The sequence below is a fragment of the Panthera uncia genome (genome assembly GCF_023721935.1).
Source record: "Panthera uncia isolate 11264 chromosome C1 unlocalized genomic scaffold, Puncia_PCG_1.0 HiC_scaffold_3, whole genome shotgun sequence".
Taxonomy (NCBI): Eukaryota; Metazoa; Chordata; class Mammalia; order Carnivora; family Felidae; genus Panthera; species Panthera uncia.
The window spans coordinates 79040587-79054177 of record NW_026057584.1 but is presented as its reverse complement, the minus strand read 5'-3'; positions in this window follow the sequence as shown (position 1 = coordinate 79054177).

The following is a 13591-nucleotide window of genomic DNA, read 5'->3' as shown; positions in this document are numbered from 1 at the left end:
AAATTCTTCCACATTATAGGTTCAGTCCATTTATTTAGAGTAAAAGATGTGCCTGTTTTTCTTTCATGATATTCTGGGTTTTTTTGTTTTGTTTTTTTTGTTTTGTTTTGTTTACTTTGGTTTTTGATATGGAAGAAATAGGGTCTTCTCTTTTGGTGACTTTTTACAATTGAATATTTTAACACATTACTAGGATTACACAGGACATATAGAGTACTTTAAAAGCTCTTGTTGCCCTTTCAAACATCTCCTTAGGTGGAGAAAAAACATTTGGCATTCATTCATGTATGATTCATGATCTTCTGACTTTGTTTTTGTGGGGGCCATAGTGACCCAGGTCTTAAAAAAAGACATGCTATTTCAAATACAAAATCTGACTTTTATCCTTGTCTCTTTAGCTTCTATTCCAATGAAGGTGGAAAATTGTGAAAACCAATAGTTCATGCAGTTTGTTTTGCCTCAGGGAGGCTCAAATGTGTGACTAATTAAAAGAAAGCCCATCAATATTGGTGTCATAGGTTCAAACCTAACATTTTCTTTCTTTTTTTTTTTTTAATGTTTATTTATTTTTGAGAGACAGAATACGAGCAGGGGAGGGGCAGAGAGAGAGGGAGACACAGAATCTGAAGCAGGCTTCAGGCTCTGAGCTGTCAGCACAGAGCCCAACACAGGGCTCGAATCCACAAACCTTGAGATCATGACCTGAGCCAAAGTTGGACGCTTAACCAACTAAGCCATGCAGGCGCCCCTAACATTTCCAGAAAAAAATTTTTTTTTTCTCGTGTAGATATTTCTATCTGGAAAATTGTTTTTTCATCAAAATATTTCTTTTGAGAAATGAATGATCCCGTAACTAGAGCCACAAATATCACAGTTTTACATGTGGAAGGTTTTTGTTTTTGTTTTTTTAAATACCTTAATTTCTCGTACTGCATAGGCAACTGATGACTTTTATTTCACCATATATTGGGCTTTATCATGGTGGAAAGGTGAATTAATAATTGAAGCATAACTATTCATGTTATTTCTACTTTATACTTCCTTAGGAATGGTTCATAACAAGACATCAAAGCCAAATTCTGCAATTAGAAAAGGGTTTGTATCAACTGGATTTTGAAAAGAGAAAGCAACAACAAAATCACCCAAAATTCTTGAAGCAGTAAAAGAGAAAATACAGGGAAAAAAAAAAGTCTTGGCATTTGCTCACTCTTTTAACATTTGCTCCTGATCATAAATAAAAACATGTTGGAAAAATTGTTGTGAACCAAAGGTCTTAATTGGAAAAACTTCTTTAGTAATGTTTGACAGGAAATGACAGAGGAACACCTGGGTGGCTCAGTCAGTTGGGCATCCGACTCTTGATTTTGGCTCAGGTTGTGATCTCACGTTTGGTTGGTGAGTTTGGCTCTGTGTCGGGCTCTGCCCTGACAGTGTGGAGTCTGCCTGGGATTCTCTTTCTCCCTTTCTCTGCCCTTCCCTCTCTCTCTACACCTCCCCCACTCTCTTTTTCTCTCTCTCAAAATAAATAAAGAAACTTAAAAAAAAAAAAAGAAAATAACAGAGTATGTTTATTAAGCCTGGACCAAAACCACTTGTCTCATATTCTTCAGGTATGATATACCTAAATATTCATTAAGAATTGACAACATTGTGGGATTCTCTCACGTACGTTACATACAGAATAGTGGTGAACATGACACCAAGCTACCAACGAAGCAAAAGCATACTGAGAAACACAAGCTGTGAGACACAACCCATGCAAAGACATTTCATCCCAGGTAAGTTGAAACTTAAGAGCACCCTAAAGCTAGAGCCCCTGCACTGTTAGGAATGACCTTGGCTTCTGGCAACGCCTTTCTAAAAAGTGCCGAGATTTTTGGAGAGAAATGCACTGATGACAAGCTGACTCTTCCCCTCTCAGGAGGATGGAGAGGCAAAGTTGGGCACAAAAGCTTGCAGTATTCAAGTACTGTGATTTTTTTTCTTATGAAGATGGAAGCTATTATTTTTTAAAACATGTGGTTTCAATGGTGCATATTTGATTTATGACTAAGGATTCTTTTTCTCCACGCCATATTAGCACCCTTGTATAATTAATTTCCCTTCTGAAACTTAGATTAGGTTGGATTCTGTCTTACCAGGGTAGTGAATATGGTGTGGACAACCTAGGTTTAAAACACATCAGAAATGTGGCAACCCCGGACCTTTTTCTTCCTGAATTTCATATGGTAAAAATCTTGGCCATTCTACTACATTTTGCGGGCATAGCTCTAATGCTGGCCTGAACAACTTAGAAAAGCCTTAGTTTCCTCTGCACCTCAGTCTTGTCAGAATGACATGGGGCGTGTGAACTCGGTTGGATTTAACAGGATATGAACCTGAGCACATATTACAAATGCAAATGAAGTCTCCATTTTTTTAACCATAAAAGGCGTGAACATAAATTCCAAAGATGATTCCACGTTAAGTGACGTGGGATAACAGTATTGCTTCCTTTTGTGGACCTGCTTCTCCTCCCACAAGCCTTAAAACTCCTTTACCTCTCTTGAGCTTGTCAGTGCAAGCCCATAAACATTTACCTGGGTAAACTTATAATTAAAAAAATATATCCTAATCCTTCAGCAAGTAATTATATTGAGTATTATTCACCCTTCACGAGAAATCCCTTAAAGATCTAAAGGGTGACAGCCTCATCAAGTTTTCGCTGCCTACCTTGATGCATTTCCATTTTTGGAAGTATCCTCTCACTTTCTGCTTAGCATACAGGAACACAAAAAGAAATTCAAAGGAAGGTACCTTGAAAGAAGAACTTCATTAAATAATTATCAAATTAGAAAATTGCATACCTAAATATTCCACACGTTATAATAAGATGAGATATACATGTGTTTGCATGCTTGTATGGGATATACAGTCTCGGCATATATAAATATGCATAATTTTCTCCTACAACATAATTAGAGAAAATTACATATCTCGCCAATTAGTCTTCAGAGCCATTTTCTTCACATTTTCTTTCTCTTCAGCTAAAATGGACTTAGAGCCCACCGCCACTTCCATTTTCAGCTGTCTGACTCTCAGCTGCCCCTCACTGCTTGCTCTCCTCCACCATGCTTAATATTTTATGCCTTCCTTGCAGGGCCACTGCCTTCCTCCCTCTCTGTTCTGTTCATTTTCCCACCCTCTTCCCAAGTCTCAGATACTGGGCAAGACTCCAGTAGTTTGTAGGTGGACAAAACAATTACACAGAAGCTCCAATAGAAAAAAAGAAGACTCCCTCTCTGGTGTCACGGATGGCCTCCGACCTCTCTGGTTCCCTCCATCTGTTTGTCCCTCAGTTACAAAGAAGAGATTATGTCATCACCCCATGCAGAATTTGGTTACCAAAGTGGTCTTCCATTCCAGTCCACTGGCTTACGGGAAGCCTAAGGTAGCCAAACACTTCCTTTTGGAATATCTCCATATCCCATGAGTAGGGAGACTTGCAGGCTTTGGAAAGACAGCACTCATGGCTAAGCTCAACATGGCATGTTTGTCCCCAGGCACAGAGCAAATCAGGGAACCCCAGCTCTGTATAAGCCTGAACTCTAATGTGGGCTCTGGGAAATTCCCACCCTCAAGTTGAGCTCACACTCTGAAGCTGGCAGAGCCTGCTTTTTCCCCAGCTGCCACTCAGTGAGCTCGTTCTGTAGCCTGGCAAGACCCAGGAATTTCATATTCTGCCATCAGCTCTCTGAATACCTACCGAATCCTTCTCCAGAGTGGATGCTACATATTCAGACGGCTCTGCCTTGGCTCTGGGAATGGAGTCAAGGTGGGCTCACAGATTTCCCTCTCTCTCCCTCTGTCCATTTCCACTGAACCCACAGTGGGGCAAGGTTGAGGCTCCTATGTCCCTATGACAATGTTTCACAATGTTTTTTTTCATCATTGCTCTCCTAAGGAGACTTTTAAGACATGGGTTTTTTCTTAATTAGTAAGTTAATAAAATTTCCCTCATGACAATTCAATACTGTTCATACACTGTATGTGTGTCTGTCTTTTACACATCACACAAGCTTGATGCTTTTACTCCCCGAGAACCAATCTTCTCCCTTTGGAGGCGATATCATCCCCATTAAATGTGTGCTCTGTGGATTTGTATCTCTGAGGTAGGACTGACATTGAGTGTGACATAACCAGGGTCTCGAGGCTTTAGATTTTCTACTTGTGCTGTTCGCCTGTGCATGTCACCTCACTGCATTCTCATTCCATTTTGTACCCTCTCAACATAAGGAAGCACTAGAAATCCCCATAGGGCTGTTTGGGTCAGAGGTAGGCCTGTGGGGGAGATGGGGGTGGTTCAAAAATAAATTGTGGACATTTCTCTGCCGTTAACCACTGTACTAGCCCGAAAGCATTCTCCCGATATCAGGCTGATTGTTGCCTCATTCTTTATCTAAGTACCTAGGGATACAGATGTGTTGCCTAGCACATACTATTTACGAAACATTCCCAAGGGGATAGGATTGATGTTGGAGGGGGCTTGTCTGGCCACCCTGCACATGAAAGCCTGCTGGGGGCAAGTGGGGGTGAAGAAAGAAATGCAGGGCAACATGACGAGTAAGGAGATAATATAGTCCCAGCACAGGTCCTTCTGGAGAGAAGGACTTGCTGTATACGATGTCTTGTAGTCAAGGTAACATATGGTTAGAACTGCATGTAAAGAAGCTCAGTCAGTACTCTTTAAAAACACATTTAATGAGTTTCAATTACCTATAGATCGCAATGCATTCTTATTAAACCAGCATTTTAGATTCTCCAGAGAATGGCCCTACTTATTTATCTGCTAGTCTTCTCTGACCTGCAGTCCACCTCCTCTATGACACCAGCTCTAAACTCATTAGACCCAAATGCCAGCTTACATGCCTTTGCACTTTCAAAGTCAGCCTCTAGGAAGTAATTTCTGATTTTTCCAAATAGATATTCTTTTTCCTTCACACTTTCACTTCATTCCCTTGTGCAATCACCAAGGAAGAAATCAAATTACCATAAAAAGCAGAATAAGGTATTTAGCTCCTCGGCTAACCTGTGCATCCACGGACAACAGGGATTCAATTACATCCATCTTTGGATCTTCTACAGTGTCTAGTGCTCATACTGAGGACACAATAACAGTATTGAATTTCTTGTGCTGATCAGGTTGTGTTGTTGCTTCGGGGCCAGAGTGGGACAGAACTTTACTGGAAACACCCATCTCATAACATTCCCATAATGGATAATGAGGCTTGAGCCAACTCTAAAACTAGAAATGTAGATTCATTTAGATAAACAGAGACAAGGTGTGTGTTTTATTGTTCTTCTCAGTCTTTTTGTTTTGATTTGTTTCCCTCACTTCCTTACATTTTCTTTGAGGAAAAAAGAATTTTGAGAAGGCCAATGAGCCATATAACCTAGATAGTTTTTCCTCTTGTGTATTAATATTTCCTGCTACCTACAAAGCTAAAAATAGTCCCTTTAACCGGAGCTGGCAGGGATCATTCACATGGTTTATTGACCTCAGCAACGCAATTCAAGTCATAATTCATTTTATTTGCTTTTATCATTATTTAAAAATTTTTATCAAATCACTTTTTTTCTGGTTGATCTTCCTACTGCCCAATTCCCTCAGATTATTAAACAATATAGCTAGTTACACAAATCTAGCTTTTATTATTATGCGTGTAGAAGATATGTTCATTGTTATTTGTTTGGAGTATATTTTTTTTCATTGTTTTTAAAGATAAGTCAGATCCGGAGTCAAATGAAAAGACCTGAAACCATCCGGAAGACATTGTTCAGGTGAAGGTCACTTCGTTGCTTGGGATTCAACAGCACAGCAGTTGAAATTTGAAGTCTGTTTTTGTTTTTTTTTTTTTTTTTCTTTTTTCCCCTTTTGGTAACCATAGGGATAGCAGAGTATCTTAAATATGAAGCGTCTGGGAAGGAATAACCTTGGAAATTCTTCTACTGAAGAATGATTTAAGCCTTGTTCTGACACATGAATCATGGGGTGGTGCTTTCTGTCAACATTCTTTGCTCTCTCTTCAGAACCAGAAAAGCCAGTATCTGTCGTCTGGTTACTGGTACCGCCACGGCTGCTGGGAAAATGGCACTATGACAGGGGAGTTTTTCTGAAATCATTTTTAAATAGTCGCACATGCCCAGGAACACTCAAATGGTATTTTCATCATAGATATCTTTTGGACGTATCACTGATATTCTGCACTCTATAAAATGACATTTGGAACAACTCAATTTATTCTTAACTTGGAGGAGAAAATACTCCAAGAAATTCTTTTAGCATCTGAAAATGTCTAGGTGTTGTGTATGATGAAAAGGATATGCTTCCTTTGTTCATTTCAATTCAGTATTATCTTCAGTAGTAATACCTTAAAGTGAGTATATGTGGATATAAGCATAGATATATATATATTGTATATATATTAATTCAAATGATTCGTACTTTTTCTTTTGTAGAAATTGTCTTAGATCACCCTTTTTCTTCAAAAACAAGAATACATGTGAGGATATACTAAAAACATTCTAGAAATTATTAAATCAGGTCTTTTTATTAGTTTTTATCCGTTAAAAAGAGGAATATTGGAGAAAACCACATGGGTAGGTCACTAATTTTTTATTTACTTATCTGAACATTTTATCAAAAATAATTGGGGCGCCTGGGTGGCGCAGTCGGTTAAGCGTCCGACTTCAGCCAGGTCACGATCTCGCGGTCCGTGAGTTCGAGCCCCGCGTCAGGCTCTGGGCTGATGGCTCGGAGCCTGGAGCCTGTTTCCGATTCTGTGTCTCCCTCTCTCTCTGCCCCTCCCCCGTTCATGCTCTGTCTCTCTCTGTCCCAAAATTTGAAAAAAAATTAAAAAAAAAATAATAATTCTGTGTTGGGGCGCCTGGGTGGCTCAGTTGATTAAACATCTGACTTCGGCCTAGGTCATAATCTCTCTATTCCCGAGTTCGAGCCCTGCATCGGGCTCTGTGCTGACAGCTTGGAGCCTGGAGCCTGTTTCAGATTCTGTGTCTCCCTCTCTCTCTCTCTGCCCCTCATCCACTCACACTATGTCTCTATCTCTCAAAAATAAATAAACATTAAAAAAAAATTTTTTTAAATAACTCTGTGTTTTCTTTGCTGGCTATAGCTCCTTGAATAATTGCTTCTATTTTTCACTTTACAGCCGTCCCCTCTTTTCTGCAATTTTGTTTCCCATGGTTTCAGTTACCTGCAGTAGGGTAGCAGATAATCCTTCCTCTTAGGTATTGTCAGAAGATTAGTAGTGGCCTAATGCTATGCCACAACATCTACATCATTCACCGCATTTCATCTCATGATGTAGACATTTTATCATCTCACATTATCACAAAAAGAAGGGTGAATATAGTATGATAAGCTATTTTGAGAGAAAGACCACATTCACATAACTTTTATTATAGTACATTGCTGTAATTGCTCTATTTTATTATTAATTATGGTTGTTAATCTCTTATGGTACTAGCTTATAAATTAAACCTTCTCATAGCTGTGTATGTATAGGAAAAAGCATAGTATACATAGAGTTTGGTATTATCTGATGTTTCAGGCATTCTATTGGGGATCTTGGAATGTATCCCTCACAGATAAGGGGGGGATTACTGTACATTTATTAACACAACTTCATTATAAATTGTTTCCTCCCCACCCCCATGAAAACACCAACAAAATTAACTTTAAAAAGTCTTCTTTCCAAACTCTCTTCATTTCAAACTTCCAGTTATACATAAGTCATGGAGATGAAAAGTATAGCATAGGAAATATAGTCAATAATATTGTGATAACGATATATGATGACAGCTGGTGACTGTATTTATCACAGTGAGCACCGAGTAATGCAAAGAATTGTTCAAAGACTATGTTGTACACCTGAAACTAATATAACATCGCATATCAGCTATGCTTCAAAAATAAGTAAATACATAAATAAATAAATACTTTTTAAAAGTCTTCTTTCTTTCTTTCTTTCTTTCTTTCTTCCTTCTGAGAGAATGTGAGCTGGGAAGAGGGGCAGAGGGAGAGGGAGCAAGAGAAAGAGAAAGAGAGAGAGAGAGAGAGAGAGAGAGAGAGAGAATCTTAATCAGGTTCCATGCTCAGCACAGAGCCTGACATGGGGCTTGGTCCCACAATCCTGGGATCATGACCTAAGCTGAAATCAAGAGTTGGACGCTCAACTGACTGAGCCATCCAAGCACCCCATAAAGTCTCCCTTTCATGTATCAAAAGGTTATTCTAGTTTTTTCCATCACTGACTCTTTACTTTCCACTATACCTTGGCCAATTTTCTTTGCTGCAACTCAAATACATATTCATTAGGACACTGTGTTCAATGTCTAAACTCATAGGACACTTTTAACTCCACTTTCCCACCCCCAGCCAAAGGTTCCACATATGGTGGTCTTGTGTTACCACTTAGAGTCACAGGAAACCTACTAGTTTTCATATATATGTATATATTTTAAAAATCATATAGTTTATGTATTTATATATATATATATTTAAAGTATATAATAAAAACTTTATACATATGTATATTTTAAAATATGTAAATTAAAAAACCTACCACTTTTTATACATATATTAAAATTATATATTTTATATATTTTTAAAAATTATATACAATTTCATACATATGTATACTGAAAATAAGATTATATATATATTTATAAAATATATATATAATATTGACTTGGATTCTCTTTTGCCCACTTAGCCCATGAGTGGTGAACAAATTTTTATTTATAGGTTGAAGCTGCTTGAATTTGGTACCCAGATTCTAGGACCCCACATGTAACCAGGAGGGGAAGGCAGACACTTCTTGGTATTGATTCATCTGTATTATCTTCCTGTCATTAGCCACTCATTACCATACCACTAGACTCTATGAATCCACTCGGCCTATGAACACTGAATATCAGAAATAGGTCCCACCACCCAAATACATCTTACATTGGCCCTGTTTCTTTGTTTTGCTCACACCGGACTGTAACAATGTTCACAATATATTTAAACACTCAATTTTTTTTTAATTTTTTTTAATGTTTATTTATTTTTGAGACAGAGAGAGACAGAGCATGAATGGGGGAGGGTCAGAGAGAGGGAGACACAGAATCTGAAACAGGCTCCAGGTTCTGAGCTGTCGGCACAGAGCCTGACGCGGGACTTGAACTCACGGACCACGAGATCATGACCTGAGCCGAAGTCAGCCGCTTAACCGACTGAGCCACCCAGGCGCCCCTTTTTTTTTTTTTAATTTTTTTTTTAACACTCAATTGTTTTAATGTCTTTCCAGTTTCGTCTTCCCAACAAGACTGATTTCCTTGAGGACAGAGACAACAACTGGTCCATAATTATGTGCTGCCTAGTACTTTGCTCAGTTTATAGCATATTACATATGTCCAATAGACAAATGCAGAGGGTTTCCTCTCCTCTGCCTAGCTCAATAAAAAAGCCTGTTTTTGTTATCACTTTGAAACAGTGTGTGCTTAGTATAGGAAGTCTTTAACTTATAAACTGGTTCTATTCCAGGAACTTCTTAGGTTGTATAAACCAGAAACCCATTGATGTTCTCTGTAGTTAATAGTCACCAAGATGCTGTGGTGGATTGGGTGCCATGAATGTGGTAAAGGGACTGTGTCGAATTGACTCTGGCCACAGAACAGTGAAGGAAGAAGAAGACAGGAAAAGAAGACAGTTTTTTGGTACCTGGTGTGGCTTTGTCAAAATTCTAAAATGGATGAAGGTCATTTGAGATATTCTTCCCCATTTAATTTTTTATTATTTGCAACTGCGTCCTCAACCATGTGGTGCTGTTCTTACCTCTACTTCCCACCTGCAGTGACTTTTTGCTGGTCTACCCCATCACTGCGAACTCTCTGCAGGAGTGGGTAAAGAGAAAGACTAAAAGAAGAAGCCAATTTTAATGGGAATGATGCCATCTGTGACCAAACTAATATCCATTCAGGTCTGAACGACTAATAGCATTCTTAATCTTTCTGTTATTTGGGTTTTGATGTCTTGCCCCATAGCAAAGCATATCAGTTCCTGCTTTTCCTAGGTTCCTTTCTCCACATGTATACTACACAACTTTTTCAAAGCTCTGTCTGTTTGTTTATTGCTGTGAAGTGTGTGTGTAGGAAGTGGGGGGGGGGGGGAGGAGGGGTCTGTGCGTTTGCTTTGCCAGAACCACCAGGGCCTTTAGCATGAGAGAAAAAACAACACTGAAGAAGAAAGATCATAATGGTTCTAAGTATGGGTCATTAGTAAAACAAGTGTTTAAAACAGAAAAATTGCTTACACATTTAAATACCCTTTACAGTGTCTATGTTATAAATCAACACTTTTGTATAAAGGTGGATGTGGATTTTTTGGAGACAGTAAGCTTAGAATTCCGTGAGCCTGAAACTCTAATCTATGACTTTGTGTTTAGAAGTCAGGAATGTGTAGTATGTGGGAAAGTGTTATTGGGGCTCAGATCCCATTTTGGTTTCCATTTCATAGTCTTTGCAGCTTAAAAAAATAATCCATGGAAAATCTTTGGTGGGGAGTATAGCCTTCAAACAAGTTTTCTTCATTCTTCTGCAATTCTAGAAATTTGATTATATCAATTAGGGAGAGTTCACATTTCCTAAATGTCCTTAGGGAGTTTCATGTTATATTCTTTAGTAATTTACATAAAGTTTTGAGGGCAGATAAGCCTCAGACATCAGAGAACATCACCCGCTTCCTTGAAGAGTCTATACGAAAAGAATGTTCTTTGGATCAATAATCTGTGATACAAAAGAATTTATGAACGCTAATGATATTGGCCTCCTACATAAATAATGGAAATCTTTATGTATGGAGAAATTCTATAACATATATTTATAACATATGTTATACATACACAAGCTTACATAGAGAATGTAAAAATAGATAGCTGAACAAATATATATGTAACCAATATGTATTTGTTGTATGTATTTATATAGGATATATATAATTCTATTCAGACAAACTGAAATACGGGTATTTCTGAAGCACAGTGATTATGCTAACACTATACGTTTCAATATAAAGTAATATAAGTTAAGGTATAGCCTGTAATCAAGCCCAGCCCACTTCTCTTCTCAACAAGGACATGTGCTGGGAAGGGCATGGCCAGAGCAGCTGTGTCATTGAACACATTCCCAGCTCTTTCTTGCCTTCAACCAACCATGTACCTTTAATCCATTTTGAAGTTGCATTAAAGTAGGGGTTGGTGTATTCTTATATCCTGTTCACGTATTCCTCCTTGTTCAGCTGGCACCCTTCTGTAATCTAAAACCAGACTCTGCTGTAACTATGTTTCTTACGTTCTTTTTAATCATGTTTTCTTTGGTGCTTTGGATTCTGTGTCTCCCTCTCTCTCTGCCCCTTCCCTGTTCGTGCTGTATCTCTCTTTCAATAATAAGTAAACATTAAAAAATTAAAAAAACAGGGGGGCACCTGGGTGGCTCAATCGGTTAAGCATCTGACTTCGCCTCAGGTCATGATCTCCCTGTTCCTGAGTTGGAGCCCCATGTCGGGCTCTGTGCTGACAGCTCAGAGCCTGGAGCCTGCTTGGGATTCTGTGTCTCCCTCTCTATCTGCCCCTCCCATACTCGCACTCTGTTTCTCTCTCTCTCAATAACAAATGAACATTAAAAAAATTTTTTTTAAATCATGGTTTCTTTGGGGCGCCTGGGTGGCTCAGTCGGTTCGGCGTCCGACTTGGGCTCAGGTCATGATCTCGCGGTCCGTGAGTTCGAGCCCCGCATCAGGCTCTGGGCTGACAGCTCAGAGCCTGGAGCCTGTTTCGGATTCTGTGTCTCCCTCTTTCTCTGACCCTCCCCTGCTCATGCTCTGTCTCTCTCTGTCTCAAAAATAAATAAATGTTAAAAAAATTTGTTTAAATAAATCATGGTTTCTCTGGTCAACAAATATTTATCAAAGACCCACTATGAGGAAGACACTCTTCTTGCCTTTAGGGAACTCATCATCTGGAAAGAGTTATTGCCTTGAATTGTATTATGTGTATAGAACTTTGTATTATAACTATGTGTTCAGGTTTACAGATTTAGGGGTTTTCTGTAAAGGGTCTTTACATGCAGATGTATTCAAATATAAGATAGTTACATTACATAGTTGTTTGCAATGAATTCTAACTGCAGAAATAGGACCAATTTTTTTTGACAAAGTCACTGTAATGAGAAGATAAAGTGTATCCTATAAACAAAAAATAGAGTTTTTAGGCTGTGAAGAGAAAAAAAAAAACAATAGTGTGCATTTTTCTGACAGTGACTGGTGAGTTTCCAAATATCTCTAGCCTAACTTATTAAAGTTAAATAGTAAAACAATATATCTTCATAAGTCTTTGTGTAACTTTGACTCTATAACTAACTGTGTTATTGATCAAATGTGGTTTCCCTTTACAAAGAAAAAAAGGTTTTTAAAAATCTCATATAACTTATTGGTGATCAAGTACTTTGCAGAGAATAACATTTTGATAAAAAAAAAAGTGAGAGTAACTCAGGAACATATGGATTACATTTGCCTCCAAATGCATAAACTTTAAAGAAGTTATAAGGGAAATTCCTGGCAAAAAATGTCCCTTGATTTGGAGTATGAAATATATCTGAAAAAGACAAAAAGGTGGGTAACAGGAAAATTTAATATACAAAGTCTGCAAGAGGTTGAATTGCTTTCTTATTCAAAAATGTCTAAGATGATTCTAAAAATACACAGCCAAGTCCTGGAGTGACTGCTGTGTGTTAAAAATTCAATTGTGAGTGAAAATCATGGAGTGGCCCAAGAGGCAGCCAGTTTGCACAACTGTACAAATATCACCCTGTATAATACAAAATTTCCAGTATGCAGCTTAGAAAAGCTTTTTCTAGTGGGTAGGGGAGTCTATACAGTGTTTGTGAGCATGTGTTTAAAACATCTTCTAGCTACATGCTTTGGGAAATGGAGCATTTATATACAAATAATGCATTGTTTTACTTTTCATGATGCATCTACATGAATTTCATTTATATGTGCAAGATTATTCACTTTTTTAAAACCTAGTTAACATGTATAATAACCTTTCTGAGAGGTTAGGGTACATACCTGCACCTTTGAGTGAAGATGGGGGAGAAACATAGGGTACCCTCTTTCTCCCATGTAGGGACAGTGGCATTGTCTGTGGGTTTCCTCTCATCTCAGCTCTACTCCCATCCATCTAACGCCAGAAAAGAGTGATTCCAGGGTTTCTGAAAGAGCACCGAGTCAGCTTTTCACCAGCCTACTGCTGGAAAGCTCCTCACAGCAGGATGATTATAGATGCTCTGTGAATCTTCATGCAACCAGTGGGCATTCCCCTTCTCTCTTCCACTTCCTCCTAAGCAGGAGAAGGACACTGAGAAGTTCCAGGGAGGACTGGAGGAGAGAACTATTCACATAGCAAAGCAAAAGTAAGGTGGCAGCACAGTGGTGGTTGGTCCTCAAGCCTGACTGGTCTGTAATTACAGTCTGGGGGAACCAGGTAAT